General features: G+C 39.9%; 1 protein-coding gene across 5 annotated transcripts in view; it reads right to left on the bottom strand.

Annotated features, from left to right (window-relative positions):
• The window catches only part of SH3D19 (SH3 domain containing 19), a 188222-nt gene that overhangs the window by 148517 nt on the left and 20258 nt on the right, over positions 1 to 19447 (bottom strand). The gene's annotated exons all lie outside the window — the stretch shown is intronic.

Below are 19447 nucleotides of genomic sequence, written 5' to 3'. Positions count from 1 at the left end.
GTCCTGTGATAGCTCCAGATGTCCTTGTTAGTCTCCTCCTTATTGTTCCACAGATGTCTGTTTGTGAGGGCTGCCATAACAAAGTACCACAGAGTGGGGGGCTTAAAAAACAAATTTGTTTTCTCAAGGTTCAAGGTGTCAACAGGGTTGGATCCTCCTAAAAGACAAGAGGGAAGGATCTATTCCAAGCTTCCTTGTAGACAGCCATTTTTCTCTTTGTATATGTCTGTGTCCAAATTTCCTCTTTATATAAGGACACCAGTCATCTTGGATTAAAGCTACCCTAATGACCTCATTTCCTTAATTACTTCTTTAAAGACACCATCTTCAATGGCCACATTCTGAGGTACCAGGGGATAGGGCTTCAATGCATGAATTTTGGGGAATACACATTTCAGCCAATAACAATATGTTTAAAGTAATCCCCTCTTTGCTTAAGCTAGTTTAAGTGAGTCTTGTTGGTTGTAACTGAATAAACCTTACCAAAATAGCTACATTTTCTGGTCTTCTATTATTTAATTATTCATGTGTTTCTTTCAATCCTCCCAAATAGTCTGAGCTATAAGAAAGCAATAACATGCTTCAATAGTTTGTTGAATTCCACCTCCACAGACCTAGTACCCTACAAACAACTGGTACCAAAAACATAAAAGGGCACAGAGAATTCTGTAGAAGGTGCTGTTCCCTCCCACCCAGATCACCTTTCAGAACTAAAGTATGCATTCTCCTAGCAACCAGGAAGGTTGACTGCTCCTAGTTCACAGCTAAGCCCTATCCCAAGAAATGCCAACAGAGGCACTTCACCTGAGGTAATTCCCATTCCTTGCAGGCAGTCCACATCCAATCATGCATAAGTCCAAAGGCCCAACCTTCTTGTCTCCATTCAAGACATCTCTGAAGAGCCATCCCAGCTCCAGAGCAACTTGTGGGATTGGCTGTGGCCTATATGCAAGTGAATTACAATTAACTCTCTCTCTGCCCAATCCTGTTTCCATCCCCCACCCCCACCCCACAACAAGGTGTTCATCCTGAGGCCAGTCTCCAATAAACTCCCGGCACACAAATCTCTTAGTCTATTTCCCAGAAGGTATGATTTACCCTATATTCTATGGTTAACACTGTTGACAAAGATGAAAACAAAATTAGGAAAAATTATCCAGGTACTGGGTTAATTTCCTCTTTCCCATTTCTTGCTTTTAAAGAATCCTGTCCATCTTCTATTCCCTTGCTAGAGAAAGGGTTCCTTCTCTGTTCCTTCCAATCCCCTCCAACCTGCCCTGTGCAGATAGCTACTATATCCTTCCCCCGCTCCTATCCTCCAACCCACAAGCAGGAACCACAGACCTCCTGCTCTCCCTGGACACAGGAGGCGCCTCAGCCCCCCCCCCCCCCCACCCAGCCCAGGCTCCTCCCTCTGGGTCTGTGGCTGCATTTCTGAAGTCTGGCCCCTTCAGTGCCTGGCACCAGGTGAAAACCAAAGGACAGGAGGGGGTGAACCAGAGGAATTCATCTAGGAGGTGAAGCTGGTCCTGTCACCCTTCCCTGGCTGCTCCCCAGCTGGCCTCTCCTTGGGAGCCTGAGTTCAGAAAACAAGAAGTTCTGATTCTGAGGACCGAGAGAGACATGGGCCCTGCTGGCAGTGCCTTCCTACTGTCTCTTCTGCTGGGTGAGCCTCTGGGGTGGGTGGCACGGGAGGGAAGAGGCAGAGGTTTTTGGTGCAACAAGTTATCATATAGAACAAGATGTCACTTCACCCTTGGGATATTACTTATGAACAGTGTGTCCTGAGGAAGTGCTGAGGGGATACTGTATGTGAAGCAGTAAACAAAATAAAGATCCTTACCTTCATGGAGCTTATAATCAATTCACTTACTAAATAATATGTAATGTAAAATTTAAATATGTAAATTTTAAAGCAGGTTAGACAGTCATAAAGGTTATGAAAGGAAAGGGGCATCAGGAGTGCAGGGGCAGGAGGTGTGCTGTAATTTTCAACAGGGTAGTCAAGGAAATTTCACCAAGGAGTCATTTGAGCAAAGCCCTGCAGGAGGTGAGTGACTTAGCTACAAGAATCTAGGAAAAGAGCATTTCAAGCAGAGGGAACTGGAAGTATAAACGCAGGTCAGTGATTTCAGGAATAAGCTTGTTAACTTATTATTCTGGCCCACAGTGATTTAAAAGCAGGGTAGGCTGGGGCACCTGGGTGGCTCAGTCGCTTAAGCATCCAACTCTTGATTTCAGCTCAGGTCATGATCTCACAGTAGTGACATAGAGTCCCATGTTGGGCTCTGCACTGGGCATAAAGCCTGCTTGAGATTTCCTCTCTCTCTTTCTTTCTCAAATAAATAAATAAAAATAAAGGCAAGGTAGGCTGAAAGCAGCAAAAGGGTAACACTGCAAAATGCCAATTCAGTTAAAGAAAACAGTTCCCAATCCTCAAAAGCATCTGAAGGCATCATTGTGTTTGCAACCTAATATACTTGATATTCCTGATGACAACCTTGAATCTTCAGTAAAAGTCAAGTTATGTTTCATGTATGCTGCTAAAAGAAGACAGTGTGTAATTTTCAAGATTCACATTAATGGGCAGACATTTATAAAAAGTTTCTAAAAATTTGGCCTTTAACACAAATCTGAGAAATATTTCAGTATCCCACATACTTAAATATGTGGAAAGCCTCTCCTCTCAGTGAATCCAGACATAAGATGCATTATTATATATTAAAGATATGGTGTCTTTCTTAGGGTCTTGCCCATGCTCTTCTCCCAAAAAGAAAGACCTGCCGTCAGATGAGTGGTCTCTAATTAGACTGCTGAGTTTGAAACTGGGACGGGATGGAGGATGGAGGCTGGGAGGACCTGGGTCCCAGGAATGGATGGGAGTTTGAGGATGATGAGAAGATGAGGACCAGAGGAACAAGACACCCAGTGTGCCACACTTGCCTCTCTCTTCTTTTTCTAGTGTGTGGACGACCCATATACTCAGGCCGTGTCGTGGGTGGCCATGACGCTGTTGCAGGGCATTGGCCAGTCAGTGTGCACTTGCACCAGGCCCATGTCTGTGGAGGGTCTCTCATCGGTGACAGTGGACACTGACAGCAGCACACTGCATAAAAATGTGAGTCCTAGCTGGTGGCTAGCACACAGATAGGTTCTCAACAAATACTATACTTGAATGACTTTATGAATGAACCAACAGACATATGGAAGTGGTAAGAGGGGTAGGCACAAGGAAATCCAACATCACCTTGGACTAGGGATAGGATGTAAAGGTAGAGAAAGAAATGATGGAGAAAGGCACTATATTAAAAACTTCTCTTACTTTGTGCCAGATCACTTCCTAAACATCAGCCAGGGAATCTTAAGTTTTTCTGGGTCACAAACACAATCTGAGCGGTCTCTCAGAGAGCCACTGCTGTAAGAGAAGCAAGATGCCACGCAGTGAGTAGCAGCAGGGAGAGGCCTGTGTGAAACTAACAACTCCAGCCAACAGCTAGTGAAGACCTGAAGCCTGCCAACATAAGGGAGTTTGGAAACAGATCCTCCTGGAATCGAGTCTTGAGATGATGGCAGCCCACCCTGATTAGAGTCTTGTGAGAAATCTTAAGCCAGAGGCTCACACCTGATTCGTGACCCACAGAAACAGTGAGATAAATGTTTGGTTTTTTAAGCCTCTAGGCTTTATGGTAACTTGTTATGCAACAACAGATAGCTTATATATTTAGAAATCAAAACAGCAGGGCTTTTCAATGACAATACTGAAAGCTCAAAGGAAATACAGCAATAACTTCAAAATGCTGAAAGAAAATTATTTCCAATCCAGAATTCGGCCCATATGCAGAGTACTGATCCAAGTGTGGGACAGAAACAAGATATTTTCAAATCTACAAAGCAGCAAAAATGTTACCTCTCAAAAAAAAAAAAGTTACTTCTCATGCACACCTTCTCAGAAAGCCCTAGGAAAATGCGCTTCATCAAAATAAAGGAGAGAAAAATAGGAAAACATGGAATACAGAAAAAAGGGGATATAACACAGAACAGAATCCCCAACCCCCCAAAATGGGAGAAAATGCAGGATCAAACTCTAGCCATAAGCATACGAGGAGACCACAAGAGACAGGAGACAACAAAAGAAAGAATAGTTAGGAAGACAGGAAAGGAGAAAAGCAACAAACCAGCCCTGGTACAAGCTGGAAGTAGCCTGGTTAATTCTAGGGTCTCTTACCATCTTTTCTCACCTAGAGACTTTGTGCTACACATAGGCAGCTTGTTCTCAACCAGCTGTAGCACCTAAGCATGCTTCACTTTTATTCTCCCTTTCTCTTCCCCTTAGGAGCTGGATTCTTTTGTTACATATGGTATGGCTGGGATCAATTCACACAGACCACTCAAACCAAAGTGTGAAGCATCATGTATTCAAAATTATTATCCATCCCCAATTTCAACATATAACTGCAGACATCACCTTGTTGAAACTGGTCTCTAGAGTCACCTTTTACTTCTTTCATCCTGCCCACCTGCTTGCCCCACATTACAAAGCGATTGACACTTCCAGGCTCTTGCTGGGTGACTGGATGGCAAAAAGTTATGGAAAGTGAAGGTGAGAATGGGTAGAGAAAGGGGTTTTATCCACTATCCTCTTGTACCCACTTCAGAACATCTGCATTTTAGGCATACCATTACTATGGCAAGTTATTTTTTTTAATAAACCCCAACTTATTGATACTATATATAAGTCTTCAAATGTCTTTTTTCACATATGCTTAATTTACTCTTATATCCTGCCTAGAGTCTAGCTATAGCTGCAAGAACAGATACTAACAATTTGAACACATAATTACCTCTTTGAAACAAAGGTTAACAAACCTGATCTAAGTTTGGAGAGTCTAGTGTTTGTGAAAATCTGTTTTTAAAGTGTTGTGTCAACTCTTTCCCAGTGAAGACAAGAAATGATCTGGGAGCAGACGAATGGGAAAGCAAGAAGTTTTAGAGTACTTCAAATACTCACATCTTTACTTAATCAAACTGTATCAGAATTTCTCTTTATTTAGAACACCAGGAATACCCCACATTGGCATATTAGAAAAACATTAAAACAAATGGAAATAATTTTGAATCATTCATTGTTCTAGATTAGCTTTACCAAAAAAAAAAAAATCTTCCACTAATAAATATGATTAGAAAGTGAGGGGGCACCTGGGAGACTCAATTGGTTGAATGTCCGACTTCGGCTCAGGTCATGATCTCGCTGTTTGGGAGGTGGATCCCCGCGTTGGGCTGTGATGACAGCTCAGAACCTGGAGCCTGCTTCTGATTCTGTGTCTCCCTTTCTTTCTGCCTGGCCCCCCTCAAAAATAAATGTTAAAAATTTTTAAAAAGAAAAAAAGAAAATGATTATATTCTGCTTTTGGATTCCCATTCAGGGATTTCCACAAATCACAACTGAATGTTGTCCTTGCCACTTTCCAGATTGCTTTTCCTTTCATTCCTGTCTGTCTTTACAGATAGTGATTACCCTTCCACGTTCCAGGAAGCAAAAATAACCATCTTTGCCTGCCAGGCCTGTGAACTCTACAACCCAACTGGCTCCATGTTGCCAGAGTTAGACCAAGTCATCAAAGAAGATGAGATATGTGCTGGTCATTCAACTAACAAGAAGGATAGCTGCAAGGTTAGGGTTCACTCTTTTTGTTTTAAGGAGGCCTTAATTTAGATCCAAGTTTTCCTGTAGACAACAGTAGATTGGGAATTAGAAGACAAAGGGTCTGACAATAATTCTTGTGTTACGCTGAACAAGTCACTTAACCTTTACCGATTGATTTAATCTCTTCAAGTTTTGATCTAGACAAACGCAAACCATTGGTTACTGGGTTTCCACAGACGTGTATATTTTTATAAATATATTAGCAGGCTGACACAGAATTGCCAACTTAATTTTTTTTTCAAGTAAGAACATTTCACTCTACACTTAAAAGATGTCATTCCACTGTCTCCTGATCGTAAGTGTCCAATGGGAAATCATCCATCATTTGTGTCTTCCTCCACTTAATGAATGCATTGTGTTGTTTTGCTATGGCTCTTTCCAATAAAATTACTTTCATATTTGATTATCAGAAGTTTGTGATGTGCTAGGTATGATTTTCTTTGTATTTATCCTATTTAGGATTCACTGATTTTTTGGTTTTTGCTTTCATCAAAACTTGAGAATTTTTCATTCGCAATTTCTTCAAATATTTGGCTTCATTTCTCTCTTTTCCTCCTCTGGTTGAAATAGAAAAATGTAACACCTTTTGATATTTTCACATAGAGTCTCTGATACTGTTTTATTTTTACCTTGTTCTGCTCTTCAAATTGGATACTTTTAAATTAATCTATATTCAAGATCATTGCCTCTTCCTCCTATCATCTACAATTTAGTGTTAAGTTCATCCAAGTGAAATTTTTCTTTCAGATATTTTATTTTTTAGTCCTAGAATGACCATTTGGTTTCATTTCCTTTCCCTCTCTCTTCCTCTCTTTCTCCTCTCTCACACACACATTTTTCTGTATCTCTGCCAACAGATATCTGTATCTCTTGATATCCTATCTGTATATTCACTACCTTCAAATCAAACAACAATGGAACGTGTATGGTTTCACACCCACCAGGATAACTATAATCAAGGTAGATAATAACCAAGAGTTGATGAGGATGTGGATAAATTAGAACCTTCATACACCTTGGAATATTGTCTAGCAGTTCTTCAAAAGGTTAAATATAGAATTACCATATTACCCAGGAATTCCACTCTGGGTAGACACCCAAGAGAAATAAAAACATATGTCCACGGAAAAAATTTTGCATGAATGTTCACTGCAGCATTATTCATAATAGCCACAAAGAAAAAATGATCCAAATACCTATCAACTGATGACTAGATAAACAAAATGTGGTATATCCATATAATGGAATATTATTCAAGCCATAAAAAGGAATGGAGCATTGATATCTGCTACAACAAGGATGAACCTTGAAATGAATATGTTAAATGAAAGAAGACAGACACAAAACATCATATATTATATGGTTCCATTTATACAGTATGTCCAGAAATTGCAGATCCACAGAGGCAGAAAGATTACCAGTTGGCCTAGGGCTGGGAGGAAATGAGGGTGACTATTAATGGGTATGGGGTCTCTTGGAGGTGATGAAAATGTTCCAAAATGGGTTGTGGTGATGGGTGAACAACATTTGAATGTACTAAAAAATACTGAATTGTATACTTTAAATGGGTGAACTGTATAGTATATGAATTATATTGCAATAAAGCTGTTAGAAAAGAGACAGCAAGATTGAGAGACATACCATCACCTACTATCACTATCATTTTATATAAGAAAGGATCACTTTAACACTAAAAAAAAAAAGGCAATAAGAACCTAAGAATAGAATAATAAGGACAGTTCATTCAAATGAAATAAATTTACCTTAAGGGAAAAAATTCATCACATTAATTTCTCTTTTATATCACAGATGAGTATTTTGAAACTATGGCTATAATTTAGCTAAGGTCTTTGCCAATCTCAAATTCCATGATTTTAGAATTCCCTCCATGATCTTCCCCTGATACAGTAACAAGTCTAGCTCCTTCCAGAGTTCTCCAGCTCCATGGGTTCCACTGCCCCATTCTAAGGAACTCTCCACGTCTTGTGACCACTCTCCTCTTCAAGGTCCTTTTTCACTATACTCATGAACTTTATCTTTCCTTAGGGTAATTCTGGAGGGCCTCTGTGATGTCATATTAATGGTGTATGGATCCAGATAGGATTGGTAAGCTGGGGAACAGGCTGTGCTACATCTCTCCCTGGAGTCTACACCAGTGTGATCTACTATCAAAAATTATTAAGACCACTATCCCAAGAGCTGAGGTTGTGGGTGCCAACGATTTGGACTGATCTGACCTCCTGTTCCTCATTGTACTGCTCTCTCTAGCTCTCCTGGGACCCTTCTGTGCCTTTGCGCCTAACATTTTACCAGGAGAGTAGACAGTGTAGCTAAAGCCTCCAAGTACAGGGCTAGGGTGGGAATACATACAGACTAAGCCCCAGGAGCAGAAAACTCACAGGAGAGTCACTGGGAACTCTCGATTACTTCATTAAAATAATTTGAAATGATTTTGTTTTTGAGGTTCTTTACTCTGGAAGTATGTTTTAGAGGTCGGATAGCTGAGAAACAAGGCTGCCACTTCTGTACATGGCATTCTTTGTCCCTATGAATCTTGCAAGGCAAGAAAATACCTTCTATAAATAAGTAATTATGAACACAAAGTGGCTAGTGGAGAAGCAGGCAAGAGAAAAAGTATCTGTGAAGGCAAAAGGGAAAGTCCTCAAGGAAATATATTAAGAGTTTACTTTGTGCCCCTGGTTGGCATTATGGGCTTCTTACCTTGTCTATACTCCTCGCTTCCTCTACTATTCTATACTTTGCTTATGTAGCAAGGGATGGAATAAAAAATGTGCATATGTAAATCAGCTCTGTATTTTTCTGAGTTTTACTTTTAGAAATACCAATGTGACCTACTACCAAAAAAATGGATTAATGCCATGATCTCAAGAGCCGAGGTCTTAGGTTTCAATAATTTGCACCCTGTCCAGGTTGTTTAATGTTATTTCAACAATAAAGTACTTTACATGCTTCATAAGGGCAGGATTACATCTCTTGTTGAACTAGCATGCTTCTTTTTGCTAAACCATCCCATTTCCTTCTTTGCCTAGGCTTCCAGGAGCCCGGAGCTAAGTTACACACTCAATTTCAGTAGTCACCTTTATCCTAGATTATGTAGGATAATTCCATTCACATCCCTTATGTAAATAACATCCTTCATTTCTCCTTTGAATGAACTTAAGTTTTACTGCATCTGTGTCTTTCATGGTGAATCAACTTTCAAAAACAATTTTTTGAAAAAACAAAACAAAGTATTTTAGAGAAATAAGTACCTTTAATAGGAAATGCGGGTAGGTTTGGACACTTAAAATCTTTGCTAGCCCTTAACCCCATCTCTCTTCTAGACTGCCACTATGGCTCCTAACTGGCACTCCCACGTCCTCTCACTCACACCCTTGCTCAACTCCCATTTATTCTCCACAGCATTCAGACCAGTGTAAAAAATAAAGATTTTTAAATACTCCTCTCCCCCCTTTCCCGTGCTTATAGCACTTCTTCAAAAACAACTTATTGCTCACAGAATAAAGACGAAACCCTTAAGAGGGCTGACAAAAGCTCTGCAGGTTCTAAACCCAGACTGCTTCTTCAGCAGTGCTCCACCCTGCTCTCCATCCTTTCAATTTTTCAAATGCTCCAAACCCCACCTTAGCCCTGGACTGCTGCATCTGCTAATCCTTCTACCCTATTGTCTTTGCCTAGCTAATTCTTACTATGCCTCAGATCTCAATTCAACCGTTACTCAAGGAAGCTGTCCCCATCTCTCCTGACCAGAACAAACCCATTACATATTCTCATAGCATTATGGAACCCTCCTTCATAGGGCTCAACACAGCTATAATTTATTGTTTGTGTAACTGTCTTCTTAATGTGTGTCTTACCAAAACATAAGAATTTTTGTTTCTGGCAACCACTGTATCCTAGTATCAATAAATATTTATTGAATAAATGAATGAATGAATAATAATCACCAACCTCTTTGTTTCCCCAGCTGAGAACCTGGGTATTTTGTTTATGGAGGTAGTCCAGAGCCTGACACAATGTCTTACACAAAGCAGATTTTCAAATATTAAAGAATGAAGGAAAGAATGTTTCAGCCTCGTTCTCTTTCTCACATCTCTTCACCCATAACAAACAAAGGAGAGAAAAGAGCATGTAAAAGAGGTAAATTGAAAGGTTTCTGGAGGCAAGAATTTAAGTGAGACAACCTCTGGAATGACACAGAGGGCAAAGCAAAATGGCAACTGAGAAAAAAGTACAAGAGAAAAAGAAGGGGCAAGAAAGGAAAACAGGAGAAAGGACAGACTAAAATCAAAACAGGAAGAGAAAGCACAAATGTATGAGCCAAGACAACACAGCAAAAGGACATAAAGAAGGTCAAGAAAGCCAAAATACTACTTCCTAATCATTTCTCCAGACCCTCAGGAAGCACCTGTTCTACAGCATGGGATTTGGCACAATTTTTCTCAGGAACCAGGAAGTAAAACTTCAAACTTTTAGAGGGACCAGCCCATCCAAGGGGAAAGAAAGGGATACTGAAAGAAGACGACCATATGACCTCTATCTGCTTCTCTTTTATTTTTATCAGACTTTCCTATATGTGACATTATAATAAACATTTATTTTGCATTTGGTTATTGTCCCTCTCCCCTAGTGGAACGTAAGCTCCTTGAAGGCAGGCTCGGTGTGTTGAATGTACTGCAGTATCCTCAGTGCCTAGAACCCAGTGGGCACTTAATACTGCTGAGTGCATGCTGACATCCTAGCTGATGCATATTCAGACTAACCAGGAGAAGGGATCTGTTGGGGGTGGATTTCACTTTAGATAGGGAGCCAGGGAAATCTAAAAAGTTGACATTACACAGAGGCCTGCATAAAGGAGGACAGAAAAAACAACAACAACCTGAGAAAGAACATTCCAGGTAGAGTAAATGGCAAGTACAAAGGTTTGGAGCTGGAAGTAGGCTAGATGTGTGTGAGGAAGAACAAAGAGGTCACCGCTGGAACACTGTGAGCAAAGAGCGAGAAGAATATGAACTGAGACCAGAGAGTGTGCTGAGGGCAAGTCCTACAGAGCCTGGAAGGCCCCAGTAAGGACTCCGAGTTTTATTCTCAGTGCAGTGAGAAGGGACTGGAGGGCTAAGAGCAGGGGAATGATGAAAGAATAGAAAATCCCATACCACAGCTCATGGGAGTACACAGAAACCATGAGGGGGCTACAATGGTAGAGAGGGTAGTCAGGTGGTTGCAGAGTTAGACAAGAAGCAGAGAGAATGAGAATCTGATAGCAATGTACTAATGAGCAAAACACTAGAGGGCTGCATGCAGTACCCTGGAACATCAGTGAAGAAGGTTTGATTCCCTTAAGGCTGTGGGTTATCCCTATTCTCTATCTGCATTACCCTTTCAACAGAGCCCCACCAACCAAGGTTAAGAAAAACACAATCCTGAGTTTCTTACCATCTACTTTATAATTCATCATTAAGACACCTACTTAACTTCCTATTATTTTTTTTCCTTCTTACCCAGACCACTGTTCTTCTCAATACTTCATCCCACTTCTACCTCAAGGCCTTATCTTACCTGTCCTCTATACCCGGAATACCCACCCTTCTTTCATAAACCTTAATCCACTTATTTCTGTCCATTCATTAAGAAAAGGAGGTAGTGGGGCACCTGGGTGGTCTAGTCTGTTAGGCATCTGACTCTGAATTTCGGGTCAGGTCATTATCTCATGGTTCAGAGTATCGAGCCCCGTGTGGGGCTGAGATAGCAGCATGGAGCCTGCTTGGGATTCTGTCCCTCTCCTGCTCATGTGCTTGCTCTCTCTCTAAAGATAAATAAACATTAAAAAAAAAAAAAAAGGAGGTATGGAAAGGACCCTAATAAGTGGTTTTAAAAATTAATAGGAAATGGGGGGGCTATATGGTGCGTGAATCATATCTCATTAAAGCTATTTTTAAAAAATGGACAGGGAGGGGCCCTTGGGTGGCTCAGTCAGTTAAGCATCCGACTTTGGCTTAGGTCATGACCTCATGGCTCATGAGTTCAAGCCCCCATCAGACTCTGTGCTGACAACTCAGAGCCTGGAGCCTGCTTCGGATCCTGTGAGTGTGAGTGTGTGTGTGTGTGTGTGTGTGTGTGTGTGTGTGTGTATCCCTCCCCTGCTAGTCCTGCTAGTACTCTGTCTCTTGAAAAAAATGAATAAATATCAAAAAAATTTTTTTGTTAATCGACAGGAAATTGTTCTCCTTTTAAACAGAAAGTCTGTAATGTATTTAGGACTCTTTAAGATATTGTAAATAATTCTTATGACTGTATTTCAAAAAAAGGCTCAAACTAACTACATACATTTTGTTCCAAATGCTTTTAAAGCACAGGGTGCCTGGGTGGCTCAGTTGGTTAAGCATCCAACTCTTGATTTCAGCTCAGGTCACGATCTCACAGTTCATGGATTCCTTTCATCAGGCTCTGTGCTGACAGTGTGGATCCTGCTTGGGATTCATTCTCTCTCTCTCTCTCTCTCTCTCTCTCTCTCTCTCTCTCTCCCCCCCCCCCCCCCCCGTTCCCCCACTTGTGCTCTCTCTCTCTCCCTCAAAATAAAGAACTTAAAAATTTTTTTTAAAAATGCTAAAACACAAAATGTAAAGTTTAACCCAATATCTCACATAGAACCTGGTACACATTACTGAAGGAAAAAAAAAATCAATAAACATTTGTATTCACAGAACTAAAATGTCAAGTACTTACTGTTAACAAATTTAGTCAATGATCCCACAAATGACCCAGTGGGTCAAAAGTAAATAGGGACATCTTTACACCTTGTTTTAGAGGGGGGCTCAGCAGCATTTCTGCTTTAAAATCGATTTTAATTTCTAGAATACTTTATTCCTTGGAATATCTGATTTAATATGCTCCAACTTTCACTTTCACATCTTAAGGAATTTAACTAAGGTGGGATTTGCTAAGGTCACATTTAACAAATAAAGCAGTACACTGAGGCTGCTAAAAATCCAATCCACAATTTTGTTCCCTAACAGTGGGGGGGAAGTTATATAGTTATTTCCCAGATCTTCTACTAATGTTAACAAATGAACTTCTTCAAGTAATCACATGTTTTTCTATATTTCACTAAATTGTAAAGTCACTCACAAAATATGGGGACATTATGGAAAAAGAATTCAAAATAATAAAATGTGCAAGTTGTATTTTGATGTTATTTCAACAGTGGTTATTTTATCTTTTCAGATACTTGACTTCATTCTGAAGCTATAATATCCTCCCCACCATGTGTGACCATGTATAGTTTATTTACATCCTAGAAACCAGCTACTTGAGAATTTTATTAAACATATTCTGGGTTGCCTGGGTGGCTCAGTCGGTTCAGTGTCCAACTTTGGAGCAGGTCAGGATCTCGTAGTTCATGAGTTCGAGCTCTGCTTCAGACTCTGTGCTGACAGCTCAGAGCCTGGAGCCTGCTTTGGATTCTGTGTCTCCTTCTCTCTGCCCCTTCCCCACTCGCACTCTGTCTCTCTTTCTCTCTCAAAAATAAACATTAAAAATTTTTTAAACAAGACATATTTTTTCAAGGGGTCCTTGGGTGGCTCAATCAGTTAAGCATCCAACTCTTGATTTCTGCTTAGATCATGTTCCCACAGTTGTGGGATCAAGCCCTACATTAGTCTCTGTGCTGAGCATACAGCCTATTTGAGAAATTCTCTCTCCCTCCCTCCTTCTGCCCGTCTCCCCTGTTCTCTCTCTCCCAAAGGTAAAAAAATAATAATTAAAAAAAACCATATTCCTCCTTCAGGAAGGGGAGGACGGGGAAGGAGTCACTCAAAATAACAAGAGGTTAATTATATTCCCTACTACCAACAGTTAAGAGAATGTGTTCACTATCCTAAGAATAAAAAAGATTAAAATATTTAATTGGAAGTTACAATTGGCTTTCACGATAGATAATCACCAAATTCTCTGACCCAAATTCTCTCCATGGCCTCTTCTACGTAAGCATTCGCTTCCCCTCTCCATGTGGTTGGAATAAAGTGACTGGAGTCTAGTCCTGTAGCACGTTTGCCACTCTCATGACACCTAGCCCACACTACCTTCTACCATAATTAACTATGAACACCCAGGAGTGAAAAGAGTAAGATAGGATGAGGGCCTAGGGCTCCAAAATGCTAAAAGCTTCTGATTTTAGTGCAAACTAGTGAGAAGAGGACAGATTCTAGATGCAGTTGAGTAGAAGTGAAATAATACTTCGACTGGATTTGGATATGATAGATTGGATGTAGATGGTAAGAATGAGAGAATGGTAACTGGGATAGAAGGATGGGAAAGATAAGGATTTGAAAAGAGAAATCAAGAATGACTCCTAGGTTACTGGCCTCAGAATAGTCATACTATTAAAAAAAACGAGGATGGCTGGAGGAAGAACAGATTTCAGAGCTATCTAATCCAGTGGTAGACTGAACTCCTCCAAGGATGTCAATGTTGTAATCCCCAGAACCTGTGACTACTGTTACCTTATCTGGTAAAAGACACTCTGCCTACATAATTAAGTTAAACATCTTGTGATGGAGAGATTATCCTAGATTATCTGGGTGAGACCAATATAATCACAAATCTTACTGTAAAGGAATGCAGGAGAGTCAGAGTCTGAGGTACTTACTGACTATGCAGAAGACACAAGGGCTGAACCAGAAGAGAGAGAGGAGCAAAGATGCTGGCTGCTGGATTTGAGGATTGAGCAAAGGACTACGAGCCAAGGAATACAGTCAGCCTCTACAAGTTAAAAAAGGCAAAGATACAATTCTCCCCTTGAGCCTGCAGATAGAACGCAGCCCTACTGACACCTTGATTTGAGCCCACTGAAACGGATTTCAGACTTCTGACCTCCAGAACTGTGGGACAATAGATTGCTGTTGTTTGAAGCCACTGAAGTCATACAAATTTGTTACAGCAGAACACATTCACATTAGATTTGAGATGCCTATTAGATACCCAAGTAAGTAAAGATGCTGAGCAGGCAGTCTGGAGCTCAGAGAGGGCAAGTGTAGAGAAATAAATTCACAAGAATCTGTTTGAAGTATTATGGACCTCTTTCTTGCCCACAGCACTCTAATCCTGCACCCCAAAGAAAGCGACCACGCACACACATATTTTTTCATATAATTTCAAGACATTCATGGATCCCTATATTCATTCATAGAACCTACTGAATATTGTAAGTAACCACAAGGCAGCATATCCTAACCCTGATAAGACTGTTCCCCCGCTAAGGAGGAGGAAATCAAGTAACTTCATTTATTTTTTTTATTTATTTTTAATTAAAAAAAATTTTTTAACGTTTTATTTATTTTTGAGACAGGGAGAGACAGAGCATGAACAGGGGAGGGTCAGAGAGAGGGAGACACAGAATCCGAAACAGGCTCCAGGCTCTGAGCTGTCAGCACAGAGCCCGACACAGGGCTCGAACTCACGGACCATGAGATCATGACCTGAGCCAAAGTCGGCCGCTTAACCGACTGCGCCACCCAGGCACCCCAAGTAACTTCATTAAAAAATATATATATTAGGGGCACCTGGGTGGCTCAGTCAGTTGAACATCCAACTTCAGGTCAGGTCACGATCTCATGGCTCGTGAGCTCAAGCCTCATGTTGGGCTCTAGGCTGACAGCTCAGAGCCTGTAGTCTGCTTTATATTCTGTGTCTCCATCTCTCTCTGTCCCTCCCCTGCTCATGCTCACTTTCTCCCTCTCAAATATAAGTAAACGTTTTTATTTTAAAAATCTTAAAAATTTTTCCCAGTTCCGCTTATTAAAAAAAGTAAAAATGTTACAGAAATATCTAACATAGAAAGTTCAAACCCCTATGTAACTACTGTGTTCATCACTACCAGCTTCTACGCTCCTCATGCTTAAGGATGTGGTCAAGATGCCTCTGACTCCTTTTTAACTGTTTATTCAGATGTACAGTTGTGTTTTCTTTAACCTCGCCTTTAAAAAAAAAAAAATCAAGCCTGCTTTTTAAAATTAGCTTATGATAAGAGAAAGCTATGGTTACATCTGCAAAGTGTCAGAGTTGAGAGACATTTGATTTATTTTATTAATAATTCCATATAACTAGGCTAGGTAAAAAGAAGGGTAATGGTTGATCAAAGAAATTTTGTGTCAATGAATTTTTTAAATAATGAAAACATTTGGCCTTAAAAACTAAAATGAGTAGATCATCTTCAAAGGCGAGTATCTGGATGTTAGGAGAAATCTCCTATTCCCTTATGAGTTCAATGAAGCTATTTTTATTTCTGAAACACAGACCTAACATGAAAGACCTCAAGTAGAAAGTATTTTTTAAACTGCCTTTTTTTTCCACATTCTTTTTGTCCAGAAGCTGCTGAGTTGGTATCACAAGGAAAAATATGTTAGCTCACTAAACGAGGTCCAATAAGTGACTAGTTCCAAATGGGCACATTTTAAACTTCTAAAAGCAGGTTACAGAGAAAGCAATATAAAACCAATGTCAGCCTACCTTTCTTTGAAGCTCATCAGCCCTAACCAAGCTCCTCGAAGAAGGAACAACCCATTAAGCATCAGGATAGGAGCACCCTGCTGTTGGATCATGCTCAAAACTGGACATAGTCAGCTTTGCACAATATTTTTTAAGTGTTTGTATCTCTACAAGTGGAAAAACATCTACCAAAAACTGTGTGTATTCATAAAATAGGCTCTAGAAAAATCTCTCCAGAAGAAAGACTATATTTTTCCAGCCACGACAATAAGCTAAGCATAACAAGGATAGGTCTGGGAATTCCCAGGAAAAAAAAGTACAAGGCCACATTAAGAAATTTGAGCTTTAAGGGAAGGATACAATGCACATGACATTGAGAGATTTTAACGCAGGAGAATAACATGATCAGTTTGCATTTTAGAAAAATCACTTTGAAAGATGTGCAGAGAATGCATTACAGAAAAGCAAATCTGGAGGTAGAAAGGCTACATGCAAGGCTGTTGTGAATGGTAAGAGACATCTGGACTAGGATGGTAGCAATGAGGATGGGGAACAGGATCAAGAGCTACATAGAAAACATATTTAATAGAATTTGGTAACTAATTACATATAAGTAATCACAGTGAGGGAGGAGGTTAAGAACTTTATTCAGGTTTCAGGGGAAGAAATATAGGTTAAAGACCTCAAGAGTCTGCAAAAAAAGAAAAAAAAAAAGAAGAAGAAGAAGAAAGAAAAAAACCAAACAGACACATTACATTCTTACAGTGAGCATTTAATAAGCAAATTGAATTACAATATATTCCAAAAGCTCAATGCGCCAATTTCTAGTTACAAAAGTTCGTGAAAAATAACACACAAAGAATCTTAAAACCAAATTTTTGCCATAGTTCCAATTTATTCACACTAGCGAACCTTTTAAGAAGGCTGTGGTAGACGATGTTGTTGCCAATGACTCACTGCTCTCCCTGAGGGATTATCCACCCACTCAAGGTACCAGGTGACTTGCAGGGCCTCCTGCAGAAAGACTCCACTTCCCTGCCCACTAACACTGTTGGCCAAAGAAATGTGAGAAGTAATATAAGCTACTTCTGAATAGAAGTTTTAAAAGGTGGCACATGATTTGTCCATTGTTCTTTTTCCCAGTTAAGAGATTGCTCCTTCAGCCAGAATCCCAGAATGAAGAAGACAAGTAAGGCTGGGCTACAGCTCACCAGTTGAATATAACTTATATAAGATATTGAGCTCTAGATGTTGTTGGTAACCCCAGCATTAAAAACAAAACATGACAGATTTATGACAGATATAGGTGTCTAACAAATAACAATGTATGATCTGTTTGTTTTCCCTTTTCCAGTTGAAGTTTTCTGGTGATCTGCTAAGAAGCAATCTGATGGCTAAAAAAACAAAAAACAAAAAAAAATCTTTTAAACGGGAAGGAAATGTGATAGTCTGTTGCAGCAAACTTTTTCCATAAAGGGCTAGACAGCAAATATTTTAGGCTCAAGGGCCACACTGACTGTTACAACTATTCAATTCCATAGATACAGAACAAAAGCACGCACAGACAATATGTAAATGAATGAGCATGGCTGTGTTACAATAAAACTTTATTTACAAAAACAGTGAGTCAGATTTGCTTCACAGGAGCACAGTTTCAAGATCACTGGACTAATTCCTTCCTATTATCAATGAGAAATTTGAGACCCAGAAAATTAAATCAAGGTCGTACAACTGGTTAGTGGCAAGTTGAGCATCAGAATGTAGATCTCACGAGTCTAGTCCTCTAGAAAAGGTTCTTTTGGGTCACAAGATGGAGATGAGACACACAGGAAAATATAAGTCAGCTTAGGGTAGGTTTTGATTATATCAAATAGCTTTCAACAGTTTGGTTATAAATAAGGATTTGCTTTTCAAGTGATTATGGCTTTCATAAAAAAAAATGAAAATTCTAAGATTGAATAGGTGAACAAATGATGAATTAGCCAGGGTTTGAAAAATTATCTTCACAGGAAACACAATTATATACCTCCTTCCTGCTATCATGTTCTCACTTTATCAATCATTTCATCAACAGGACACCATTTGCTATGATTATTGCAGTAACTCATTTTAAGGCTATTTTTTTTAAGTGTAATAGGAACAACAAATACACTAGACTGGCAGACAATGATTTCACGTTGTATTTTAAATTTATTTCTTAAAGTAATACTCACTGGAAGAAACTCAAACAATACAGAAATATATAAAGTGACACACTCTATACCCTCCTCAATTCCACTCCCCAGAATATTAACACATGACTGATTTATAGCAATCATGATACTGCAATAAAGCTACTTTCCCATTTTTTTAAGAAAATTTTTTAACATTTATTTATTATTGAGAGACAGAGAGAGACAGCATGAGCATGGGACGGGCAGAGAGAGAAGGAGACACAGAATCCAAAGCAGGCTCTAGGCTCTGAGCACAGCACACAGCCCGATGTGGGGCTCGAACTCACAAACTGGGAGATCGTGACCTGAGCTGAAGTCGGATGCTTAACCGACTGAGCCACCCAGGTGCCCCAACTACTTTCCCTTTTAACAACAAAGAGAATATGGAGTTCCCCTGGCCAAATATCCTTTAGAAATCGTGGTTTAAAAAGCAACAGAGAGATTAAAGGTTGTCTATGGCCTGGAAAAGCATGCTACCTATGCAAGGTTTAAAATGGAGGATCTTGGGGCCACCAGCATGGCTCAGTCAGTTAAGCATCTGACTCTTGATTTCAGTTCAGGTCATGATCTCATGGTTTGTGGGGTCAAGCCTGGCATCAGGTGCTGTGCGAACAGCACAGAAGCCTGCTTGGGATTCCCCTGCCCTGCTCTTTCTCTCTCAAAATAAATAAACATTTAAAAAAATTAAATAGAGGCTTGTGACCCCCCATTACTGTAACCAAACAAATGAGGCTCCTGAAATACTTTGATAACGCTACAGTAGGATATATAGACACTTCAAAATGAGTAAGAATATCCATACCTTCTAGTTTGGTATTTAGTGGGAAAACTTGGGCTAACTTGCTCATAAAAACACTGACAATCTCAGATTTTGTTTAAATCCAAATTTGAGTAACATCAATGAAAATGGCAGAGTCAAGACCTCCCTCCAAAAGTCTGTCCTCTGTAAAATCAATAAAAAACTGGCAGAAACTAGCAGAACCAACCCTTCTGGAAACCAACCAAAAGCTTGCAGTAACCTCTT

This window comes from Prionailurus bengalensis, chromosome B1 (genome assembly GCF_016509475.1).
Source record: "Prionailurus bengalensis isolate Pbe53 chromosome B1, Fcat_Pben_1.1_paternal_pri, whole genome shotgun sequence".
NCBI lineage: Eukaryota > Metazoa > Chordata > Mammalia > Carnivora > Felidae > Prionailurus > Prionailurus bengalensis.
This window is presented reverse-complemented; position numbering and strand designations above follow the sequence as displayed.